At 44.5% G+C, this 26,066-nt stretch overlaps 1 long non-coding RNA gene across 2 annotated transcripts; it reads left to right on the top strand.

The window, feature by feature from the left end:
• Positions 1-3,234: 3,234 nt before the first annotated feature.
• LOC139827819 (uncharacterized) lies at positions 3,235-25,634 on the top strand. Of its 2 annotated transcripts, XR_011738830.1 has the most exons (3): positions 3,235-3,483; positions 16,229-16,302; positions 18,203-25,634. It is a non-coding gene; the product is annotated as an uncharacterized lncRNA (long non-coding RNA). The 2 variants fall into 2 exon arrangements; XR_011738831.1 differs by lacking the exon at positions 16,229-16,302 and having other exon boundaries at positions 22,519-25,634.
• Positions 25,635-26,066: the final 432 nt, after the last annotated feature.

The following is a 26,066-nucleotide window of genomic DNA, read 5'->3' on the forward strand; positions in this document are numbered from 1 at the left end:
GGAACCATCTGGAACCATGCGGAACCTGGCGGGTGGTGCCTCTCCTCAGGCAGGTGCCTGCTGCCAGCACCTCACCACACACACAGTGCAAAAGCTGCACTTTTTTGAGATTGAAATCATAAAAAAAATAGAGTGGTTATTTAGGTGCCTAAGTACAAAGTCAGATTTAAGTACTGAGCTTTGCCAGTGTTGACTCTCGTACACAGTGCACTGAGCTGCACACACCACTAATTGTGTAATAAATCAGTGCAAATTGTACAGTGCTGTGATGCTTCAGAGCAGCCATTGCAAACCTGCGTCCTCTGCTTACAAAGCAGCTGCTGCTCTGTGTGAACCTACCACCTTGCTGCTCCTGGGTGCATCAGCTAAAATCAGTTCTAAGCAGATAGGAAAAAATGTGCACTGGTGGATTGATGAACCAAGTATCCCTGGGTTTTAAGAGCATTAATCCTCTTGATTTAAATTGCAGCAAAGCTTTTTAGTTGTTTCCAAACATCCCCTGAAGAAAAAAGCTAGTCTTCCCTTATTTTGAAGTTGACTGTCTCCTGGACGTTGTGAGAACTAAAGGTAAGGACCAGACTGGAGCTGGAGTAAAATTGTCCCGTATGTTGCACCAACACCTCTACCCCTTACTGCGATGGAAAAACCTCTTGCAAAGGATGAAACTTACTTGTATGAACAATGGCTGTGGCTCACAGAGCCGTACTGGCTTCAGGGCAATGTGGGCCAACCTTGTCCCGTGTCAGGAGCTGTTGCTGGAATGGGGTTGATGGTGTGTTGCAGCACATTTGCACTTAAGTTTCTTTTGCAAATAATTTAGAAAGGCTATTTTGGTTTTCCATATTTATTCTTGAAGGACAGATCTCTGCTGAGTTGTCAGTCAATGAGAGGTGTTTCCATGCTTTGATTGTGATCAGACAAAATAGGTAATGAGAGGGATGGCAGCAATAGTTGCGTGTCAGTCCTTGGGTAAAGAGTCCTTGGTGTGTAAAGTATAAAGACCTCTTTATATGCTAAATTACTGCAAGGACTAGGCACATCTGTGACAGATAGATTCCTACTCCATGAGATGCTGAACAACCTGGCCACTGTCCTAGCTGGGTCACCAGGAGGGTTATGTAGGTATGTGCTGCTTCTTGCACTGATGCCAGACACGGAACCATTTTCTCACCCCATGTAGATTTTCTGAGTTTCAAAGAAGTTCCTGAACAGAGCCAAGTTCTGTCCTGAGACTCTGCAAAAGTCAAAAGGAAACTTCTATGTTTCTTTTAAATCAGATCAGTTTAAATACTTTCTTGAATAAATTTAAAATTTTATATTATTCTTTGGACATTTCATTTTTTAACAGTAATTTATCATAAATTCAAGTTTCAAAACATGAAATACAAAAATATGACATTTTAGGAAGCTTAAAATATCTCACTCCTCTCCTCCTGATTTCTTTTTTGCAATCAGAAGTTAATCACAAATGATGCTTTCATACAAATGGCTTTAATTTTGACAAAGTATTTCCTTTCTGATGAAAAACTGTTTGGGTAAAAAATTTCCAGACAGTGTCAGTGGCAATGATTCTCAGGTTCTGTAGTGAAAATATTGTTAGTGTATAATGGACTCAAAGTTAACTCAAGTGTTCAGATTTTTTTTGGTTCGAATTAAAAAAAATCCAAATACGTAAAAGCTGGTTTAACATTATCTGCACATGGCTCTGCCCTGTTTGTTTGTTCTTTCTGCAAATTAGAATATTTGTGTGTGTGTGTTTTGTTTAGGGTCTTATATAAGGATAGGAAACAAATATTTGAGAGGTTGAATTGTGAATAAGCATGCTGGAGAAATACTGTTTCTCCATGAGTTTCAAACTGAGGCATATCCTGATTTATTAGAGTTTTACCTTATCTGTAACAAATGTTTTTCTATTGCTGCTATTAGTTGGTGACGCCATTTCTGTGGTAAATGAACTGACATGTGAAGGTAGTGATGCCAAGGGACTGATAATGGATGGTGAGGGGAAAGGGGGGCTCAGTGCAACAACATGCTCTACTGGGGTTGATCCAAGGACACCTATCAATCAAAATGGTGGCAGCAGCCAGGGACATTTCATTGGAGATTTGCTGAACCATTAATGATGTGACAATCAAAAATAAGGAGGCTAAAAAAGGATTCTGGGCTTTTCTTCCCCCTCATTTTGCTAGTTCTCAGAAGGAGAAAGGGACTGTGGGATTGCCAAAGGCACCTCTTGTCATTGCGTCTGTAAGTGGTAATCATCGTGCTTTGAAAAGGAGCAAAGAGTTTGGAGCCTCTCATGTATATATTTCATTGCTTCAGAGCAGTAAGGGCGTTGTCGAAGATGTTTTCTTTAACTCACGTGGCAGGCCTACCTGCATCTTGATCTTAACTGAAAGCATTAAAAAAAATGCTAACAAGGCATGTGTATGCCTTGCATGAAAATGGGGTAATGCCTATAGTGTCTTGGACAGTGTTTCCCACACAAAGCTTTATTCAACGCCCACCTTTCTCCTAATCTTGTTTTGTCACCAACAGACATGACATGTTACGTTTGGGAGCACGTAATCTGTTGTAACTCAAGAGCTGAGTTACATGGCTTGTAAATGACAGGATAGATAAAATACTGCTGTTTTTTCTGAGCTGCCTTTTAAAAGGAGCATGGGTGCTTAACACATATGGATAGTTTCTCTTGTTTAGCTTTTGCATACATTTCCATAAATAATGCATTAATATTATTTTAGTAGCAATGCCCACCATGTGGAGGGGACTCTGCAGACGCAGGGAATCTGATTTTTATTTTTTTTTTTTTCCCCAACCCAGCAATTCTCTCTTTCTCTTTGAATATGCTGTGCAAGAGCTTGCTTTTTGTTTTGGGAGGACTCTACTAGGACAGTATTTGCTGCACTTGAGATCTTATTAATCTTTTACATTGACTGGAAGAGCCATCCCCTCACCTGTTTTGCTTCAGATTGCTTAGTTCAGTGTTGAAACACAGGAAAATGACAATGGAAAATGAGCAATGAGTTTTATCAGAGAGTGGTGAATTTTATCTACCTGATTAAGTTTTCTGTGGAGCCTGATCTGGTTCTGCCAAATGGTCCCACATGACCTGTGTCAGTGAAAAGTCCTGAAGTATAAACAGCTCCTGTAGACGTTTCCGATTCTGCTACCCGGAAGTCCCCGGCAGCCCTTGCGGAGCCGGCTGACGTCGCGCGGCCGTTACCACGGTGACGGGGATCACACCCCCCTCCCTCTTGCTTTGAAAAAGCCTCCGGGAGGGCAGCGACGCGTCGCCAGGCGCTGCGAGGTGAACCTGCTTGTGAGGCAGGTGAGCGCTGCCCACACTGTGCTGCAGCAGCGACTGGGGCTGCTCGTGCAGTAGGTTCTGTCTCTCCTTGCTGTTCGACCTCTCACTTGTTGCTGGTGACACAGACTGGGGTGTGGCAGGGGAAGTAGACTGGATACAACCAGCTCTTGTAGGTGAGTTTGTCGGGGGTTTCATTTTGTTTTCTTCTCCCCAATTTAACTAAAGGTAGTAATGGTTTCTAGAAAAAGGAAAGCTGTTGCTGCCATTAATACAAAGAGTGTGTCTACACAGACACTACCTGCCAAGAAGGATGCAGCCACCTGGGCTTCTGGTTGTGCAGAGTGTCTGTGCCTGGCATTAGTACCAGACAATGGCATGGGAGGCACCTGTGACCAGGTCAATGACTTACTGTGCCTAGTGGCAGAGCTTAAGGAAGAGGTGGAGAGACTAAGGAGCATTAGGGAGAGTGAAGAGGAAATTGACTGGTGGGGTCAAACTCTTTTGACTCCTAAGGGTGTGCAACAGGAGATGGCAAAGCCTTGTCCCTCCTGCCATAAGGCAGATAGAGCAGATCTAATTGATGGGGGGAATGGAAACAAGTCCCTGATCAAAGAGGTAAAAGAACCCTCTCTTGAACCCCATCACCACCCTTGGTGCCCATAACAAATAGATATGAGGTCCTGGACCCTGAAAATCAGGCAGAGAACAGCCAAGAAGATCCACCTGGAGAGCCTCCTGGATGGACCTCATCTACAAAATGGATTACAACTGCAGCTGCAAGAAAAAAAAAAAAAAAGAGTGGTAGTAGTCGGCGACTCCCTTCTGAGGTGAACAGAGGGCCCTATATGTCGCCCAGACCCAACCCACAGGGAGGTCTGCTGCCTTCCTGGGGCTGGGGTGAGAGACATTAATAGAAGACTTCCCAAGCTAATTCAGCCCTCAGACTGTTATCCTCTGTTAGTAGTCCAAGCTGGCAGCGAGGACATTAACAGAAGAAGTACCAAGATAATTAAAAAAGACTTTAAAGCACTGGGTCGGTCAGTTCATGGGACGGGAGCACAGGTGATATTTGCCTCAGTTCCTGTGCTATCTGGGATGGATGAGGAGCTAAATAAAGAGAGGAGTAGAAAAGCCCATCTCATCAACAGGTGGCTTAAGGATTGGTGTCACCGTCAAAATTTTGGGTTTTTTGACCATGGGGCAAACTCCATGGTACCTAGTCTCCTCAAATCAGATGGGCTTCATCCTTCTGGGGAGAGCAAGAAGAGTATAACTCATAAGTTGGCGAGGCTGATCAGGAGGGCTTTAAACTAGGTTTGAAGGGGGAAGGGATTGAAACTGGGCTCTCCAAAGATCAGCCTAAGGACGGAAAGCCCGAATTAAGAGTGAAATCAGCAGCCCACTTGAAGTGCATGTACACTAATGCACGCAGTATGGGCAACATACAAGAAGAGCTGGAAGCCATCGTGCAGCAGGAAAGCTATGACATAGTTGCCATCACAGAAACATGGTGGGATCACTCATATGACTGGAGTGCTGCTATGTGTGGCTACAAGCTCTTCAGAGAAGATAGGCAGGGTAGGAGAGGTGGAGGGGTGGCTTTATATGTTAGAGAGTCACTCGACTCTGTTAAACTTGAGGTCAGCAGTGACAAGGTTGAGTGCCTGTGGACCAGAATCAGAGGGAAGTTCAACAAGGCTGACATCCTCGTGGGTGTCTGTTATAGACCGCCCAACCAGGATGATGAAGGAGATGAATTATTCTACAAGCAGCTGGCAGATGTCTCAAAATCGACGGCCCTTGTTCTTGTGGGTGACTTTAACCTGCCACATATCTGCTGGGAGCTCAATACTGCACAGAAGAGGCAGTCTAGGAAGTTCCTAGAGTGTATAGAGGACAATTTCTTTCATCAGCTGGTAAATGAGCCTACCAGGGGCAAGACCCTGCTAGACCTACTGTTTACAAACAGAGAAGGGCTGGTGGGAGATGTAGTGGTTGGAGGCCACCTGGGGCATAGCGACCATGAAATAATAGAATTTTCAATACTCAGAGATGCAGGGAGAACCATTAACAAAACCTCTATGCTGGACTTCCGGAGGGCAGAGTTTTGCCTATTCAGAAGTCTAGTTCAGAGCATACCCTGGGAAACAATGCTTAAAAACAAGGGGGCCCAGGAGGGTTGGACATGCTTCAAGCAGGAGGTTTTGAGTGCACGGGAACAGGCTATACCAGTGTGCCGAAAGGCTAGCCATCGGGGAAGACAACCGACTTGGCTAAACAGGAAGATTCTGAATGAAATCAGAAATAAAGAGATTTTACCGACTGTGGGAAAAAAGGGCTGGCTACTTACGAAGAATTTATGGAAATAGCTAGATCATGCAGAAAAAAATCAGGGAAACAAAAGTGCAATTTGAAGTTAATTTGGCCAATTCTGTCAGGGATAATAAAAAGTCCTTCTTCAAATATGTTAATAACAAAAGGAGGGGCAAGGAAAACCTCCATTCTCTGCTGGACTTTGAGGGAAATATACTTAACAAAGATGAGGAGAAAGCTGAGGTACTTAATACCTACTTTGCCTCAGTTTTCACCAGTAAGACAGGTGGCCCTCAGAACAACTCATCTCTGGAGGTGGTTGACAGAGATAGGAAGCCAAATAGACCCCTTGTATTCCAGGAGGAAATAGTTGGTGATTTACTGAGCCATCTGGATCCTCACAAGTCTATGGGACCAGATGGGATCCATCCTAGGGTGATGAGGGAGCTAGCAGAAGAACTCGCCAAGCTGCTCTCCATCATCTTCCAACAGTCCTGGCTCACTGGGGAGGTCCCATATGATTGGAAATTGGCCAATGTTAGCCCAGTCCACAAAAGGGGCTGCAAAGCTGACCCTGGCAACTACAGGCCTGTCAGCCTGACCTCGGTGCCTGGCAGAGTTATGGAGCAGATCATCCTGAATGCAATCACACAGCACCTTCAGGATGGACAAGGGATCAGACCCAGCCAGCATGGGTTTAGGAGGGGCAGGTCCTGTCTGACCAACCTGATCTCCTTTTATGATCAGGTGACCCACCTGGTGGATGAGGGGAAAGCCGTGGATGTGGTCTATCTGGACTTCAGCAAGGCCTTTGACACTGTCTCCTATAATATACTCCTGCAAAAGCTGGTAGCCCGTGGCTTGGACAAGTGCACTCTTTGCTGGGTTAAGAACTGGCTGGAGGGCCAGGCCCAGAGAGTGCTGGTGAATGGGGCTGCATCTAGCTGGCGGCCAGTCACTAGTGGTGTTCCCCAGGGGTCAGTGTTGGGTCTAGTCCTGTCTAACATCTTTATTGACGATTTAGATGAGGGGATTGAGACCATCATCAGCAAATTTGCTGATGACACCACGTTGGGAGGAAGTGTCGACCTGCTGGAAGGCAGGAGGGCTCTGCAGAGGGATCTGGATAGACTGGAAAAATGGGTTGATTCCAATGAGATGAAGTTCAATAAGGCCAAGTGCCGGGTCCTGCACTTTGGCCACAACAACCCCCTGCAGCGCTACAGGCTGGGCACAGAGTGGCTGGAGAGAAGTCAGGCAGAAAGGGACCTGGGGGTACTAATTGACAGGAAGCTCAATATGAGGCAACAGTGTGCCTAGGTGGCCAAGAAGGCCAATGGTATCCTGTCCTGTATCAAAAATAGCGTGGTCAGCAGGGCAAGGGAAGTGATCCTTCCCCTGTACTCTGCATTGGTGAGGCCACACCTGGAGTATTGTGTTCAGTTCTGGGCCCCTCAGTTCAGGAAAGACATTGAAGTGCTGGAGCGGGTCCAAAGAAGAGCAACACGACTGGTGAAGGGACTTGAACACAAGACCTATGGGGAGAGGCTGAGGGAGCTGGGGTTGTTTAGTCTGGAGAAGAGGAGGCTTAGAGGTGACCTCATCACTCTCTATAACTACCTGAAGGGAAGTTATAGCCAGGTGGGATTGGTCTCTTCTCCCAGGCAGTTAGCAATAGGACAAGGGGGCATGGGCTTAAACTCTGCCAGGGGAAATTTAGGCTGGGTATTAGAAAGAAATTCTTTACAGAGAGAGTGGTCAGGCATTGGAATGGCCTGCCCAGGGAGGTGGTGGACTCGCTGTCCCTGGAGGTTTTTAAACTGAGATTGAACATGGCACTTAGTACCATGATCTAGTAAATGGACTGAAATTGGACCAAGGGTTGGACTCAATGTCACGGAATGCAGCCCGAGATTAGTTTAAGGGACAACAGGGTCCAAAACAACTTTTATCAAACCGGTGAGAAACAGGGTTTTAACACTCCAAAAGTGACTTAAATATAGGTTTGGGTATCAGTTGAGGAAAGTTATTAAGGGGCAGCAACTAGTACAACAGGAGGTCCATAGTGTGCATGCACATGGCTTCACCCAAAACAATGCCGGAACTGCCCCTGAGTCCCAGAGGAGTACACACTTGCCTGAACACGGTGCGGGATTATTCTTAAAGAGATATAGGTACTCGTAGTGAGTACCGAAAGTGTACACTCGCAATTGTGCGAGGGTTAATTTACTTACATGTGCAAATGTGCATGGAATACTACACGTGCTTATATGGAAGCACGGGAGGAAAATACACTCGCGATTGTGCGAGGATAAATCTATAATACACTCGCAATTCTGCGAGGGTTAATTTACTTACATGTGCGAATGTGCACGGAAAATACTACATGTGCTTATATGGAAGCACGGGAGGAAAATACAGTCATGATTGTGCGAGGAAATAAAGTTATACTCGCGATTGTGCAAGGAAATAATTTAAAGTACGCGTGCAAATGTGCACGGAATATAAATACACTCGTGATTCTGCGAGGAAAGAATTTTATACGTGCTTGTATTAAGCACGGGAAGTTACACGTGCATATGTGCACGGAAAGGATAAATATACTCGCAATCTTGCGAGAAGTTTTACTCATGTGGCTGCAAGGCAAGCGGAGTCTCCATCCCAGGGAGGGGGGGCTCTCGGCGGCAGCATCTTCAGCTCACGCTCACTGGCGCCTTGGCAATCCCTTCTCCTAATGGCCCTGGCCAGGGTGCTCTGGGGCCAAACAAAAGAAGCTGTTAGCCTCACAGAGAAAGAGAGGGGGATGTGCCTACTCCTTCCATGATGAAGGAGGAAGGGGGAGAAAGGGGGGTTTGCATTCTGCCACACTCGATGATCTCTGAGGTCTTTTCCAACCCAGTCGATTCTGTGATCTAAATATATGGGTTTCTAAAGAGCTAAATCACTAAATATATGGATATCTAAAGAACTAAATATCTGAATATTGTGGTCACGAGCTGACACTCTGGGCAGATGTAGCCTTTAATGTGGTGGTCAGAATTTGCTTTGCACAAATTTGTGAAGATATGGACAAAATTACAATGTAAAGGGGAGACCTCACTTCCTCCTACCCTCTCACAGTGAGCTGAGAAAGGCTGATAGGCACCAGTCTGGATGTAGAGTGTATGATAACAAACAGGATAAGATGGGATTCAATAATCCTCACTTTATCTCTTACTGTTTCTCAGGCTGGTGATGTGTGTTGATAATTAAAGTGAATGGCAAGCTGCAGTGGCACCCTGACCTCTTGGGTACCAGTTGCCATTAATGATAACGTTGTCAGACAATGCAAGATTTTAGCACCATATTAATACAGACAGGTTGAGAAAAGGGTGATAAAGCCAAACCCCTTGGTATCCTTTCATGCTGATCTCTTCCTTCATGCTCTTTGATTCCGATTATTCTCTTCTCTTTACAGGCAGGAATATTTGTTTAATTACGATATGGGATGTGAGGGGGAAGAAAGAACAGATTTGGATCCAGCTACCCTTTTTTTGGCTCTTCTTGTAGTTGTATTTCCTCAGCAGAAATCAGTACTCACCTTGTACTCACTGAGCCTGCATGTGGAGACCTCACATGTGTGACTGGACCTGCACATTGGCTCCACATAACTTTAGGCACAAGCTGAAGGGCCTCTCTTGCCAGCTGAGAGAGCTGCTCACAGCACCATGGAGCTTACATCAAAGCTTTCAAGAAAAGCAGCATTCCAGAGTTCTGCTCAACTGCACACTTGGGTAGCTGAAAAATTAGCCTGGCTTTATCACTATGCAGAGCTCTCCTGAGAGCACCTGCGTTCCCCAGCCGCCCCCGGCCTGCCCTAAAACCTGCAGGTACCGGTGAGGTGTAATACCAGAAGAGTCTATATTAGAGCCTAGGTCTTATTCCTACTCATAAAAATGATGGATGGAGGGATTTCAAAAAGCCTTGAATATTGCCCAAGATCTGTTGTTTCTCAAGTCAGGTGAAATTTTGCCACTGATTTTGGTGGCTGCTTGGCCTAGAGCCCAGAGTTGTCCCTGTACCAATAACTTCTGCTGTCCCTGTGTTCCCCAGTTCAACAAAACTCCTTGCACCTTGCAGATTATCTGTCTGATAATAATCTGTATTTATCAGAAATTATTGCCGGCAGAACTGGAACCGGAGATTTCTTTGTCCTGCCCAGCAAGGGGTTTCACAGCACTCTCCCTCTGCTTAAGAGGGAGAGCCCACTTGGGGAGGAGTCTCTTACTGTTTTATTTCGCCTTTGCTAGGCCAACCTGTGCAATGGGACTGCACAAGCTGTAACCTCTTTGCTGTCCACACATTCTTACTGTCAATGCACAAGCTAGGCAGCCTCCAGAAAACATATTCGCAGTCATTTTTGTGTTGTAAATGACTGGTCCTTCTCCCTTTCACGATATTTTCATGAGTGCGTAGCAGTCTCTCTCACATTTGACTTACAGCCTTTCTGTGCCCCTCTTGAAATTGTCTCCCTCATTGCATTGGTAGTGCTTCCTACTCCCAGCACGTTCTCCTACATTTAACAGCTGCCCTTGAAATGGGATTAGGCTTTTATATGCATCTGGCCTCAGATTTGTGAGAAGAGATTTAGGGTATTATGGGGTGTTTAGGACCACACAGGACTGTGCTGTGTACAGGGGGTCTGTTAGCATCAACTGATGTTAATCTGCACTACAAGTTGTACGTGCTTCATCTGCTTTTACCACTCTGGTTAGCTCTCAGAAACCCAGATTTGCATTAAACTTAAATTGGATTTTTTTTTTTTTTGAAAGGGCATTTACCCTGGCTCATTCAGTGTCCCTGTAGCTTTGCCCTTTCGGGCAGCACAGTTGATGTAGCAGTTTTGCTTATGGCCATAATCTAGATCGCCATAATCTAGATGTGATCGCTGGCGCTACAGCTGGCCTTGTATGTTATTTCCCTCCCTGTATTTGTACTGCAGGAAAAACGTGTATGAAGAAGGAGTGATTTGGGGAGATCACCTGGCTGGGAAAGGTAGCCCCAAACATGTTTATTTCAGAAATGGCTTTGCCCCAAAGTTCGCAACAGTTCCCAAAGTCCTGCAAACTTGGGAGGAACAAGGCTCCCCTTCTTTGCCATTTCACCCAGTCTCTATCTCTAGTCAATTTGAGAGAACATCTATTAAACAATAAAATAGACTGATTGTGATGCATTTTCAACTGCTTTGGGTGAATTTGACAAAATTATCAAAATTGTTTTTCTTATTGGTAACTATTGATCTGTGGCTGTGCCAGTTTCTCTCATTAACACTTTTATTACCTTGCCAATCACAGCACAACCTGCGCTAACCAGAGGCTAAAAGGATTTACCATTATTAACAAAACTGTCTGGTGCCTCAGAGCAATACAAACAGCTGAAATCACTGGCAGAGGGAGGAGTCTGCAGAGATTTTTGTAGCATTTTAATCTGGAGACTGTGATTTGGAGGAAAAAAATATTCATAAAATAGGAGCCAGCTTCTCAGCTGATGCAGATGAAGAAAACATGTAAGAAGCATCAGAGCCATAGGGATGTCTGTCTGCAAGTAAATTTCAGATATTGTTCTGAATTTCTGGCCAGACAACAGAAAGTAATATTAAAAATACTATTTGTGGGCCAGATGCCCAGTATGCACTATGCAAGCACTGTCAGTGCCTGCCCAAGTAAACACATCGTCCAAGGCCTGCAGCTGGTTTCCGCAACCTGGGAGTTCAGTATAGGGGACTTGGTAACTTTGTAAACCAGTCCCCTCAGGTACATGTAGCCTTGCAGCCTGAAAAAGGATGGTTTAGGATTTTGCAAGTCACAAAAATGCTTCACTGTGGGTAACCATGGGTATGACCGTCGGTAAGGGTTGGGGGTGCACTCTAATGAAGTTGGGGTCATCTGATGTGCACATGATAAAATGGTGACAGCAAAGAAGATAGTGAGCTTGCTGCTTACACCTTCCAGTAATCAGAATTAAAAAATATATTTCTTCTCAAAAGCATCCCAAAGTTGGCAGCTTTGAAGGGTTTGGTTCTTGGTGTGATGGAAGGCATAATTCTGTTGCTTCAGGGCACAGTGTCCCAGCACTCTGAAAGCTGACCTGAAAAATGCGATGAGGCATGGTTATCAAAGCTCTTATCATAACCACTGGGGTAGGATACTCAGTAACAGCTTCTGGCAAGAAAAGATATGTTGCTTTTGGTACCTAGGTCTTTTCTCATGCTTGAGCACTGTGGTTAAAAATCTCTATTTGTAGTCAGCGGTGCTAGAAAATTCATAAATAGAACACTGCATCCTTATTCTCGGTTTCCGAGTGACAAAATAGAAGCCCTGAGCTCTGTTTTGACTTGCAGAGTTGGCCCTTGAGTCTGTTGCAAGAAGGTGCTCTTTGCACTGGCTGTGGGAGAAAGGCACATCATGGGAAGGTGAAGGTGGTGGGACGGGAGGGTCCCATCCTGAGTATTTAGCATCCCTCAGTATCTGAGTACTTGGCTTTCTTGCTTAGGGTAGCATTTCCAACAGTGTTTGTATTAAGACCAATGCACAGGTACACTCACAATGAGCTCAAGGCAGAGACAGCCCCATGGGGAGTGTGGGTGGAAAAGCAGAACCCCTCTCTCCGTGCCAGGTTGTGGGACAGCCTGCTCTGCTCTCTTCTCCCTCTGCTCTGCCAGACCAGGTTGTGTGATCTTGATCCTGACATTGCTCTTGAACTCTACAGTGTGGCGACAAACATTTGATTTCTCACGGTATCCCCTTCCCTTGCTGTTGCTCCAGAATCCACAAGGATCTAAGGTCTTGGAAAAAAGGTCTGGTTTTTAATTTTTTTTTTTTTTTTTTTTTAAAAAAAGGGTTTCCTTTTGATAGTGCCTTCGGAACATAGTGGGTTCTTTTCATTATGGTAACATAGTGCACAATTTTTGTCATCTTTCCTTACCTCCAAGGTCACCATAGATACTTCAGAGATGCCAGGTTGCTCACCAGAATAAGGAAGCAATTGACAAAAGGCACAAGATGGGAGAAGGCAGCTATTAAAATACTGCTCTGACTCTAAATACAGCAACCTTTCCATGCCAGTCTTCTGTAATTTGCATGTTGAATTAGCATCTTATTAATATCTTATCAGGGACACTAGAAGCCTAAAGAGAAAAACAAACACAGCATGTGCAAAGAAGAATAGTAAGGGGAATTAATAAAAGAGATTTCTCCCCTGTGAGTATTCACATGAAGACTCAGCTGTAGTCTGTCAAGTGGGCTTTGGTTTCTGACCACCTCATGTGTCAGCAATGCCAGGAGGCTGGAGGTGCCCCCATTGCACAGATGAGGCCAAGGGCTAAAGCCCTAAAGGGTGTTAGCAGACCCTCAGAGGCTATTGCACCCTGACAGTGCCTTGCACTGATTTACACACAACTTCCACGTTAGTGGAGGCTCCCCAAACCATGCCAGTTCCACAGTGTTTTGAGAATTTAGATGTTGGGATCAGAGGTGCTGAACTGCGGGTTTTGGAACAAAATTGTCCCAAAAGTTGAGGAATAAGAGAGGAAAGGAATTGGACATTTCTGGGATACAAACTGAGTTCAGCTTCATTCAGGAATTTCTCTTTCTGAGCTCTGTCTAATTTTCTTAGAGTTCATGGTGATGAGCCCAGTCACTATGGCTCACATCAACTCTCCCCAGATGACCAAGTGCTTCAGTGCTCCCATTCCTCTCCCAGATTTTACTGTTAAAGTGCTCCAGTAATAAGGTACCAATTAGATTATCTCCCCCTAGAAGCACACTGCAGCTGCAAAATGGATATTGTATCATTAGCACCTTTCCCTTGCTTCATGCCAGGGGATGGAAACACCAGGCTGTGGGAGCAGCTCACTGCCAGCAACCCCTCACGGTTTTGGTCATGATGAGCATCTTTCTGGGTAATAAAAGTAAAGTGGGTTTAAAGGATGCTGCCAATGCTTTCTGCAAACTGCAGTAGGGAAATGGTGCTGGTACCTATCAGGCTGCTTCATCTGAAGTCAGAGGGCACTTGATAGAGACAAAGTACTCCAGAAAATGAGAAACTCAAGAGCCAAAGCTGTGAAGTTTAAGGGAGAGACATAGTAGGAAAAGAGTGTGCAACAAAGTGTAAAGTGTAGGGTTCTATAGACTGCAGGAGAGCTTTTCTACAAGGGCAGGATAATGCCATAGAGCAGATGAAGAAAGGGATATGAGTCCACTGGGTCTGTAACCAGCAGTGCATGGCACATAGGCCAAAACTTGGGTATGGGTAGGCTGCAGTTAAAAATGCAGCACATGAAGTGAAATCAAAGTCATAAATCAGGGAACACATGAAACCATGTCCTTTGGGGACTCTAGTGAGCTGTTTCCTTATCAGATTTAGCTGTAATCTGTCAGTTTGCATTAAAAAAAAAATCACCGGTAATGCAAACCATGCAGAACATGGAAATGCTCTTCAATTCCTTTTTATAAGTGTATTACAGGAAATAATTTGGGTCTGCATTTATCTGGCCTGTTGAGTTCCTGGGTGCTGGCATTGTACAGCTTTAAATGAGTTAGTCTAAACCTGTTTTGCAGCCTTACACTGAAAGGAGCAGAAGAAATGTGCTACACAGAGAAGGGCTGGTGAAAAAGAGAGGTTGCTTAGCAGGGCATGCAAGGATTTGCGACCCTTATGTTGTGCTGCTTGGGACCCTCCTTTAGAGCTTAAAGTGCTCGGCATCATCACTTGATCTCATGCCTCAAAGTATAGGATCAAGACAGATGATAATTTGGTAATGGGTGATGCCCAGGTACTGTTGAGGGGGTTTCACCTTTTCTGCATCTTGCCCATTCCACAGCACCCTAGAGTCCCTCTGTGTCAAGGGATACTTGGGTTTCTTTCTTGCTCTGAACCACCCCTGTAAGCAAGTGCCTCTCTCTGCAGAGGCTATAAAGCCTAGAGAGACAAGGTTCCTCCAGAGCACTGAATGTTCACCCGTTTGTACATGGCCAAGCAGGAAAACCTTCTCACTTAAAACTGTGACCCTGGTGTGGTAGGGAAACTGTGCACTAGAGGATGCTAGTGGTCATTTGCTGCTTTTGGGGTAGATGGGTAGATTATTCTAGTCAACCAGTAATCCAGCCACAAGGTTTGATGACACAAACCTCATCAAGGCTCTTCTGTTGCTCACAGCCCTGCCTTCCCAAGCACTGACAAACTGCAGAATGCATCAGGACGTTGGCTGTTGGCATCTGTCTCTCCACAACTCTTCTTTACAAAGGGAAATTCATTGATCCTTAAACCAGGGGTTCACTAATCATATTAATTTATTCAGGCACTGCCCTGCTGCATGCTCTAAAAGAGCAGAACTGCCTTTCTCAAGGTAACTTAAGAGCAGCCATCTGCAGGGCACGGAGAGTGAGCCTATCATTTAGAAATACGGAGAAAAGAGGGTGCAGTCATCTTTGTTGCTCAAGTGGCATCATATGAGGTCAGGTGTGCTGGTTTGACTGAATATGAGTTAATTTTCTTCATGCAGTTAGAAACCTTTATTTTTTGTAGCTAGCATGGTCACGATTTGGACTTAGCTTGAGAACAAGAGATAACACTCCAGCAAAGAGTTAACGTTTGTAATTGCTCTGTTATGAGAGCCAAGGATGTTCTGAGCACTCTGCCCACACGTGTGAGGCATCAAGGAAGGAGGGCTTGGATGGGGTGTAGCTTGACTGATATCCAAACATCAATAAGAGTACTCCATCCCATTAGCAACATGCTTCATTTTTAAGAGTCAGGCTCTCTTGGTCTCTCTTGGTCTGTCTGTCTCTCTCTTGCGTTTTTCTTTGCTCTTTTTGTCGGAGCTGGGGAAATTGTTTTTGGGATGTTTAGTTCAGCCTTTTGGTGTTTCTCAGAGGTCTCTGGGCCTTTCTGCCCTTTTTCCTTTTTTCTCTCTTTGGGTTCAGCTGTTCAGGACCAGGTGCTGCTTCCTGGGACTGGCTGCTTGGTGTGAATGGAGTTAATGAGGAATTGCATTGAGTTTATTTTATTTTATATTCTATTCCTATTTTATATATGTAATTTCTAGTAGCGTATTAGTATTTTGTTATTTTATTAAACAATGTTTATCTCAATCCAAGTTTTTCCCCTCCCTTTCTTTTCTATCTCCTATTTGGAGGGGGGGTGGAGAGGGGGGTGGGTCAGCGGCTATCATGGTTGTATTGCTAGCTTTGGTTGAACCACGACAGACTTGTGTGGTGCCCAACAAGGGGCAAAAAACGTTAAAATTTGGCACTCAAAAGGGGTAAAATTTGGAGATTTTTGATGTTTTTGCTGCTGTGATGCAGGTTCAATTTTCTTGGCATGGTGCCAGCTCATAGAGTTGAGACACAGGTCCATGTGCTTCACACATCATTTAGCAGTATTAAAGCAGATTGCATTATATTGGTTTAAAAATGCTGTGGCAAAAGTTATGTCAGCTACTCTCTGCAGTGTGTTCTGCAGTACCTTATTTGTGCTGGGCATATTTCACTAATACATTTGTGCAGTATATCACGTCTGGAAACTGGTATAAAGTGATGATTTTCCTGTGTGGTTTGTTGTATCTAGAGAGATGCCCGATAGAGATTAAAGAGAAGTACATCTGTGTGGTTTCCGATTGGATGAGCCAATCTATAGAAAAGGTAACTAACAACAGATTTCTTTTTTTTTCATTAGGACAGATTACAGATGTATTTGAGAATTTTTAGTATCCTTGGGGATTTGATTGTACCCTGTTGGTACTGTCAGGTCTGCTGAATGTGTGTCTGTTTGTGCTAGTGATAAGAGCCATGAAGCTAATTAGGAGGATTGTATCTATTCTAACTCCTGAGACATACATTGTGTCCGCTCAAACCTCAGTGGCAGGCACAGCAGCTATGGCAGCTCCTAAAGCAGCTGCTGAAGCCACTGCCGTCTCCACACACAGCAAGGCAGCCAAACCACTTCTCCAGGCCCTGCAGCCACTGCCCCCTGAAAAGCAGCAGCTACTGCTTCTCCAGCCTCAGCAACAGACAAGACAGCTCCAGCTCCTACACAGAGCAAAGCAGCCAAGGCTGCTCCTCCAGTCCCCATAGCCTCTGCCTCCTGACACTGGGCGCTGCCACTTCTCTAGCCTCAGTGACTGACAAGACAGCTACTGAGCCCCCCCTGCACTGGCCACTGCTGTTGCTGCAGCCTCCACAGCAGGTACTGTAACTATGCCAATCCTGGTTGACAGTCATTTAGACTCTGGAAATAAATCAAGAGATAGCAAGCCCATGTCAGCATTGGTTGCCACTTGTAAGCGAGTCAAAAGAAAGACTATTTACACTGCAGATGATGATCAAGGGGCATCATCAATACAAGGAGAAGAAGTGATTGGACTCCTCCAGCCTCTTGGCTCAACTCCTAACAGCCATGAATGCAAGGTTTCCCTTCAAGGAAGATGTTGTATGTCATCCAGGGAGATGGAATACTATGGAGAGAGGTATCCAGTTCCTGAAAGATTTAGCTTGCGAGAGCGAATCTATTTTTGAGCCAAACAGTCAGGAGGAGACAGATCCAGATAGAATCCTTTGTACACAACCCATGTGGCATACGATTGTATACTGCTGGCATATGTTAGATCATCAATGACCTGGGCAGCTACAGTTCAACAAAACATGACTGAAGTGATTAACCAGCTTCAGGACTTTGAGGACAGCCTTGCTATCTCCCTACAGGCTTGTGTCTTGACTGTGAGAAGCTGCGTGTGAAAAATCTGACAGCTGGTTTGAAAAGCTGTTACAGGAAATCAAAGCACTCAGAGAAGACAGGTTCCATTCACCACCTGTATGAACCTGTGTTTCAGCTATTAGGAGAAGGCTTTTCCAATCTCAAGAGAGAGGACAGAAGTATGCAAAGAGAGGCACGCTGTGGTTTTTCCTATGTGATCAGGGAGAAGACATGAGGAGGTGGGGTGGAAAATCTACCTCAATACTTCAGGAAAGTACGTGAGTTAAAAGGAAAACCTTCTAGGAAAATGGCTGTTCCAGTTTCCAGAAGGGGTAGAAGAGATTCTGATCCTCTTAAAGAAACCTCTAATTCATACCCACAGAATGTGCATAACACAAATACATTAATCAGTACCTATTAGAGGGGCCCTGCCTCTAGCCAGGTGGAGGAAAGGGGCAACAGAGTTTACTGGACCGTGCAGATACAATAGCCTGGTACAACAGACCCCCGGGAGTATAGAGCTTTGATAGACATTGATGCTCAATGCACAATAATCCCATCAAACTATTAAGGAACACAATCCATCAGTATTTCTGGAGTGACTAGAGGATCCCAAGAACTGACTGTAGTAGAGGCTGAAATAAGTGTAACTGGGAAAGACTGGCAAAAGCATCCCATTGTGACTGGCCCAGATGCTCTGTGCACCCTTGGTTGTAGACTACCTCAGGAGAGGGTATTTTAAGGACCCAAAAGGGTATCAGTGGGCATTTGACATAGCAACTGTGAACACTGAGAATATTGAACAGCTGTCTACTTTGCCTGGTCTCTCAGACGACCCTTCTGTTGTAGGATTGCTGAAGGTTGATGACCAGCAGGTGCCAGTTGCTACCACCACGGTGCATCACTGGCAATATTGTGCCAATTGAGACTCTGATTACTATCCAGAAGTTGATTCATCAACTGGAGAGCCAAGGAGTGATCTGTAAGACCCGCTCACCTTTTAACAGCCCAATCTGGCCAGTGCGTAAGTCTAGTGGAGAGTAGAGACTAACAGTAGGCTATCATGGCCTGAATGAAGTTACATCACCACTGAGTGCTGCTGTGCCTGACATGTTAGAACTGCAATTTGAACTGGAGTCAAAGGCAGCCAAGTGCTATGCCACAATTAACATTGCTATTGCATTTTTCTCTGTTTCCTTAGAAGCAGAGTACAGGCCACAGTCTGTTTTCATCTGGGGGGCATCCAGTACACATGGAATAGCTTGCCCCAGGGGTGGAAACACAACCCTACTTTGAGCGGCGGAGGAACATGCAGGTCGACCCAATATGAGTGATAAAGCATAGTTTGATTTATTAGCCCGAACAGCATATACTTATACAGTTCACGATAATTATGCATACCTGTCACCTACTAATTGGCTTAAGCTCTAACAGTCACATTTGCATGGTCCTCCTACTTGCAGCTGCTAGCTATACTTATTCTACATTCTTGTGGTCTTGAAAGCTGTTTGTGAAACTCTGCCAAGGTCTCAGTGACCTTGCTGATTTTACTGAAACAGTCAGCGGTTCCCACCACGGCCTAACCTTACTACTTATGCTAAAGTCTTCAGAACAGGCTCTGCTCGTACAACTGCTCTGCAGACCCATGTCCCTTATTTTTAAGCCATTCTCCAACAACTCCCCCTTTTTCTTTTTGTACGAGTAGAGCGTGATTCGCTATTCGTTCAAACATTCTTTTAAAGCAAGAGAGAGCACAGCTTAAACACAATAACCCTATAGCTGCTATAACTAAGATAAGCAACACACTTTGTAAAAAACTCTTAAACCACCCTTCTAACCCTAGCCAATTTGTTAACCCCTCCAAACCGAAAGTGGTATTTGCAGCTCTCCCAAGAGTTACCCATACATTTTCCCGAGGGTCAAAAAGCGATCTTGATATAAAACCTCTAGCTACACAAATACATATGGCTACAATAACAACTCAGCAACCCATTGTCCACTTATCTCTCAGTAGCTGCTAAAAATGTCTCATTTAAGCCCTTTTATGTCCAGACGTGGTTGAAGAAGAGTTGTCTACAGCTGCTTTGGTCCATCGAACGGGAATCCACTGTGGTCTGTTCCTCTGGCTTCTTCTGTTGAAATATTGAACTGCTTCCTTAGTCCCTTAGCATTCTGATGAAAAATACTATGTGCTTCTTGCGCTTTAACAAAGTCATTTAGCGGCACCGTGAACGCTACTAGTTGATCAGCTCTGTGATTTCCTTCACCTAAGCCCTCCGACCACATATGGCTCCTTATGTGGATGACTGCATATATATGCCATCTCTGTCAAAGTGCAGACTGTAGTTGACAAAAGAGTTCGTAAAGGCGAGGATTCCTAACTTCCTTGAGTCTGGCATTTTCTATTCTTTGGAGAATTCCAGTGATGTAAAGTGAATCACTTACAATGTTGAGGTCCTGATCATGCCACCGAAGGACAGCCCATACCACCGCAGCTAGTTCCAACGTTTGCAGCGAGTCTCCCGGCACAGCTGAAAGGATGTGGTGGTGCCACACCCCGCCACTTAGCCAGGTGACAGCTGCACGTTGCGACTTTCTTCCCGCATCCGTGAATGCCGTGATCGCATTAGGTAGGGGCGTTTCACTTCTTTTGGATGGCATGATCCAACTATTTCGGCTAATCCACTGAAGTGTTGATGACTTAACAGAAACTACTACAATGTCATTTGCTGTTGATAGCAAGCTGATCTGAAGTTCCTCTGATTGTCGAATACACCATTCTAGCATTTCTCTTTTTATGGGCAACCTAATAATTCCCGGTTCAGATCCTGTAATTTGTAAAATGCGTGTTCTGCCTTTCCTGACCAATTCAGCTAAATTTTCAATCTTTCGTTGTAGCGTTTTCTGTGGTTGCAGCTTTGTATACAACCATTCTAAAACTCGAACCTTTTCCCCCTTTTTATTTTTGCACTGTCAGTGCACCTATGAGTTGAGAGGGCTCATTGAGAATGGTCAGTTGTGGAATCAGGACCAACTGTGCGATTTTACTTCCGGATGGAATATGAATAGGGGGAAACTATGTCTGTACTACTATAGATATTGTCCCTTTAAAGTCCGCATCAATAACTCCAGGCAAAACAGAGTCCTTTTATTCCACTTGACGAACGTCCAAGTAGCAATGCACCTTGCGATCATTATAAATCCGAATGTTGTCGTGTTGATTTTTTGTGGTCGTTGATCTATCAATGTGCAGTCTACTGCTGTTGCCAAGTCGAGGCCGAGGCTCCCTTTTGTGGCTGGACGCAAAGAGTGGGCAGGAACGGATTGGAGCTGGGGCTCGACGCTAGATGGTGCTGTTGTTGCGCTGACGCTGGCATCGCGCGGCGACCCTGCGCGCTCGGATAGCCGTTTCCCGTTTGCCGGCAGACTGCAGTACTATGATTGCTCACATTGCAATTTTCACACCAAACTCGGGCGCGGCAGTGTCTTCTGTAGTGTCCCTCGTGTCCGCAGCGGTAGCACTTAATTACTCTCTGCATCGGGGGTTGGGGCTGCCTACCGGGCTGACGCAAGGGTGCCAAGGCTGCGAAGGCTTGCTGTTGTACTTATATAAGATCTTTTCCTAACTCTTGCACTGCTTCTACTAACATAGCCTGCGGTCCTACAGGCACTCTGCTCATGCGTTCTAACATCTGTTCTATGGTAGCGTCTCCTGGCAGTGTTAATATAATGGATTTTGTGGAAGGATTAGTATTTTCTAAAACACACTGCCTCAACAAGGCTGGCTTCATCCAGTCTTGTACGTCAGACTGATCTATGATTGCAGTTACTCTGTCTATGAACTGCGCAAAAGTCTCATCTCTGCCTTGCTTTATTGCCGTATATGATGGTGAGGGAGGGCTTGTTTTGACTGCTGCAATTGCTAGCCGTGCTGTTCTCATTGCGTCCAAACAAATATCTGGTCCCAACTGAATTTGTGCATCTATGGTAGCATATCTGCCCATCCCCATTAATTGCTCAACTGTAACCCCCAAAAGGGGATCACCTCGCTGTCGACGCTGTTGACAAGATACTTCACAATAGCACTGCCAACTTGCCTGCCACAATAAAAGCTGTGACTGAGTCATAATTATTCTAACAATTCCTTTAATATCTTCCTGACACAAAATAGTTCCTCCCCATATATAATTCAGCAATTGCTTTGTAGGCTTATCATGTAATCTGGACTCATTCACAGTACTCCTTAATTGTGATAACAACTTCCAGTCTAATGAGTTATGCATGCCATACATCTGTCTATCATTCCCTACCTCATACCTTACTGGGAATGCAAGACTTTCAGAAATGCTGCTAGCAATGTCAAATTGTCTTTCTTCCGCTGCTTGCCTCATAATATTTTTCCAATTCACAGGAGTCATTATAGGATGACCCGTGTGAACTGAAGCTACATCTTTATTAATGTTTTCTTTCACTTTATTTGAGGAACGCTCAATTCCCTCCTCCTCTGCCTCAGGAAATGGGGGGGCAGAAAGGCAGTCACTAGATCGCGGGGGCACTGATGGGGGAGGTTCTGTATTCGACCCCTTTAGGCCATGACTTGCTGGGATGGGACACCCAGTAGCAGGCACAGGAATGTGATCGTCTCCAATAGACAAATGGCCCACTGTGGGCACATCCCCCCCAAGCGTTCAGTGGCTACTGCTGCCAAATTTTTCTCTAACTTATATCTTTTAATAGTATTAACTACTTCGCGCCACAGTTTCACAAGTTTTTTGTGGTTTTATCATCGTCTATTACCATATCCCATAAAACATCACTGAATTTTTGCCACTCGCTGACCTCAAAAAGGGAATCAGGATTTTCAAAACACCCTTTCACTTTTCCTAATGAAACCAACCCTGCTAATTGTTTGATACAATCTACACCCCGCTTTTCTAAAAAGCACTGTAATAAATTTAGGGCTACCTCAAAATCCATGTTGCCGGCCAGCGCTTCAACCTTTCCCGTTATCCTTGTTATCCTTGTTATCCTTGTCATCCTTGTTATCCTTATTATCTTCGTTATCCTTATTGTCCTCATTATCCTTATTGTCCTTATTATCCTTGTTATCCTTGTTAACATTGTTATCCTTGTTATCCTTATTATCCTCGTTAACCTTGTGGCAGACTTTCCAGTAGCCCCTGCAGACGGCAGACCCCGCCTTGGATGGTCCGGACTTTCGGAACGACACGCCGTGTCAAACAGCGTTCAGTCGATCTTTGCTCCCCAGTTCACTGCTATCTGGTGCTTTTCTGCATCCACTGCTCTGACTGGAAACTTCAGCTCCCCATTGGGGCGCCACTTTTGAGCGGCAGAGGAACATGCAGGTCGACCCAATATGAGTGATAAAGCATAGTTTGATTTATTGGCCTGAACAGCATATACTTATACAGTTCACGATAATTATGCATACCTGTCACCTACTAATTGGCTTAAGCTCTAACAGTCACATTTGCATGGTCCTCCTACTTGCAGCTGCTAGCTATACTTATTCTACATTCTTGTGGTCTTGAAAGCTGTTTGTGAAACTCTGCCAAGGTCTCAGTGACCTTGCTGATTTTACTGAAACAGTCAGCGGTTCCCACCACGGCCTAACCTTACTACTTATGCTAAAGTCTTCAGAACAGGCTCTGCTCGTACAACTGCTCTGCAGACCCATGTCCCTTATTTTTAAGCCATTCTCCAACACCCTACCATCTGCCATGGATTGATTCAAACCATGCTGGAACAAGATAAATCTCCGGAACTCTTGCAATATATTGATGACATCATCGTATGGGGTGACACAGCAAAAGTTTTCAAGAAAGGTGAGAGAATAATTCAGATTCTTTTGAATGCCGGTTTTGCCATAAAACAAAGGGGACCTGCACGAGAGATCCAGTTTTTAGGAACAAAATGGCAAGATGGGTGTCATCAGATCCCAATGGATGTGATCAACAAAATTGCAGCAATGTCTCCACCTACTAATAAAAAGGAGACACAAACTTTCTTGGGCACGGTAGGTTTTTGGAGAATGCATATTCCTGACTGCAGTCAGATTGTGAGCTCTCTCTATCAAGTGACTTGGAAAAAGAACCATTTTGAGTGGGGCCCTGAACGGTGACAGGTCTTTAAACAAGTATTAAACATGAAATAACTCATGCAGTAACTCTTGGGCCAGATGTTAAAATGTTAAAAATGTGCTCTATACTGCAGCTGGAGATAATGGCTCTACATGGAGCCCCTGGCAGAAAGCATCAGGAGAATCCCGAGGTCGACCCTTAGTATTTTGGAGTCAAGGATACAAAGAATCCAAGGCCAAGTATGCTCCAACTGAAAAAGAGATACTAGCAGCATATGAAGGGGTCTGAGCTGCTTCAGAAGTGATTGGTACTGAAGCACAGCTTCTCCTGGCACCTCGACTGCAGGTATTGGATTGGATGTTCAAAGGGAAGGTTTCCTCTACATATCATGCAACCAGTGCTACATGGAGTAAGTGGATTGCATTGATCACATGATGAGCTTGAATAGGGAGTCCCAATTGCCCAGGAATCTTAGAAATTATTACAGATTGGCCAGAAAGTAAAAACTTTGGAATGTCACCAGATGAAAAGGAAGTAACACATGCTGAAGAAGCCCCACTGTATAATAAACTATCAGAGAATGAAAAGTGGTATGCACTGTTCACAGATGGATCCTGCCACCTTGTAGTGGCCAGCTTTACACCTCCTTACATCGGAGGTGTAAAGCTGCTGTGTGGAGTCCCACATGATGTGTCACAGAAACCACTGAAGGACAAGGTGAATCACATGAGTTTGCAGGAGTGAAAACTACCCAGCTGTCTTTAGACATTGCTGAATGAGAAAAATGGCCAGTACTTTACACTGACTCATGGATGGTGGCAAATGGCCCATGGATGGTGGTTACAGCAGTGGAAGAGGAGCAACTGGAAACACAGAGGTAAACCTATTTGGGCTGCCATACTGTAGAAGGAGATAAAGTCCCTGTAGTACACATGAAAAATACGTTAGGAAAGGCAGTCTGGGTTACTCCTGCCTCAGACAAAGGCAAACCCATTCATGGGATAGTTTTTGCCCAAGGACCTGGAAGCACTTGGTGGCTAAAGCTGAAGAATGGAGAAATTTGATGTGTACCTCAAGGGGATTTGATTTTAGGTGAGAATACTCAATATTGAACTGTATGATGTTAATTGCTACATGACACTATATGCCATCCTAACAGTGTTCAATAAGTATCATTCAGATTAATGCAGGGGTGATGAAACCAGAGCTGGCTTCAACAAGTAGCACCATGCAACTTCTTTGAAGTTGATGTCTTTAACCCACAAATTGTGGGCACGAGGTGCACTAGATACACCATCTTTACTGCCCTGGGAGACTGTTGTGAAAAGTGAAGCTTGAAGTCATTAACTAAATGAAATTAATGTACATTTCAAAAGGATGGCCCATGGACTAAAAGAATGATAAATGATATCCGTGTATATATGTGTACATGTACATATGTGTATATATGTATAGTAGTGGTAATTAACTAGAATGTATTGATAAGGCCTAAGCATGCTGTAAATAGTATGGAAGAAGGGGTCGTATGTGCTGGTTTGACTGAAAATGAGTTAATTTTCTTCATGCAGTTAAAACCTTTCTTTTTTGTAGCTAGCATGGTCATGATTTGGACTTAGCTTGGGAATAAGAGATAAAACTTGAGCACAGAGTTAATGTTTGTAATTGCTCTGTTATGAGAGGCAAGGATGTTCTGAGCACTCTGCCCACACGTGTGAGGCATCAAGGAAGGGGGGCATTGATGGGGCAGAGCTTGACTGACATCCAGACTGATCAATAAGAGTACTCCATCCCATTAGCGTCATGCTTCATATGTAAGGAGAGTCAGGATCTTGTGGGGTCACACACTCTCTCTCTCTCTAAGTCTCTCTCTCTCTCTCTCTCTCTCGTTCTTTGCTTTTTTTGTCAGAGCTGGGGCTATTATTTTTGGGATGTTTAGTTCAGCCTTTTACTGTTTTCCAGAGGCGGGCCTTTCTGCCCTTTTTCCTTTTTTCACTCTTTGGGTTCAGCTGTTTGGGACCAGGTGCTGCTTCCTGGGACTGGCTGCTTGGTGTGAATGGAGTTAATGAGGAATTGTACTGAGTTTATTTTATTTTATATTCTATTTCTATTTTATATATGTAATTTCTAGTAGTGTATTAGTATTTTGTATTTGTTATTTTATTAAATGGTGTTTATCTCAATCCAAGTTTCTTCCTTCCCTTCCTTTTTCTATTTGGGGGGGGAGCGTCTATCATGGTTGTATTGCTAGCTCAGGTTAAACCATGGCATCAGGGCAAATGGATTAACACCATACACTACATTGGTGTGTTGAAGAGGCAGCGAGGTGACATTAAGTTAGGCTTTTGGTCTTGGTCCAAAGCAATACTGACATGCCACATTGACACACAACTAGCTAAATGTCCTCAACAGTAAGCGGGGCTATAGTTTTGCGCTCTGCAAGGCACCTGTTGAGGAGAAAAAAAGTCCAAACCAATGCACAACATCACTGCTCCACTGGAATCTCCCATAAGGTCACTTTTCCTTACAGCAAGAGAAACAAGTTTTTAGTATACTTGGAACTCCTGTTTCTACCAAGTAATTTGTGGTCCATGGACTTCCTCTTGTTCTAGAGA

The sequence above is a fragment of the Patagioenas fasciata genome, chromosome 4 (assembly GCF_037038585.1).
Source record: "Patagioenas fasciata isolate bPatFas1 chromosome 4, bPatFas1.hap1, whole genome shotgun sequence".
Lineage (NCBI taxonomy): Eukaryota > Metazoa > Chordata > Aves > Columbiformes > Columbidae > Patagioenas > Patagioenas fasciata.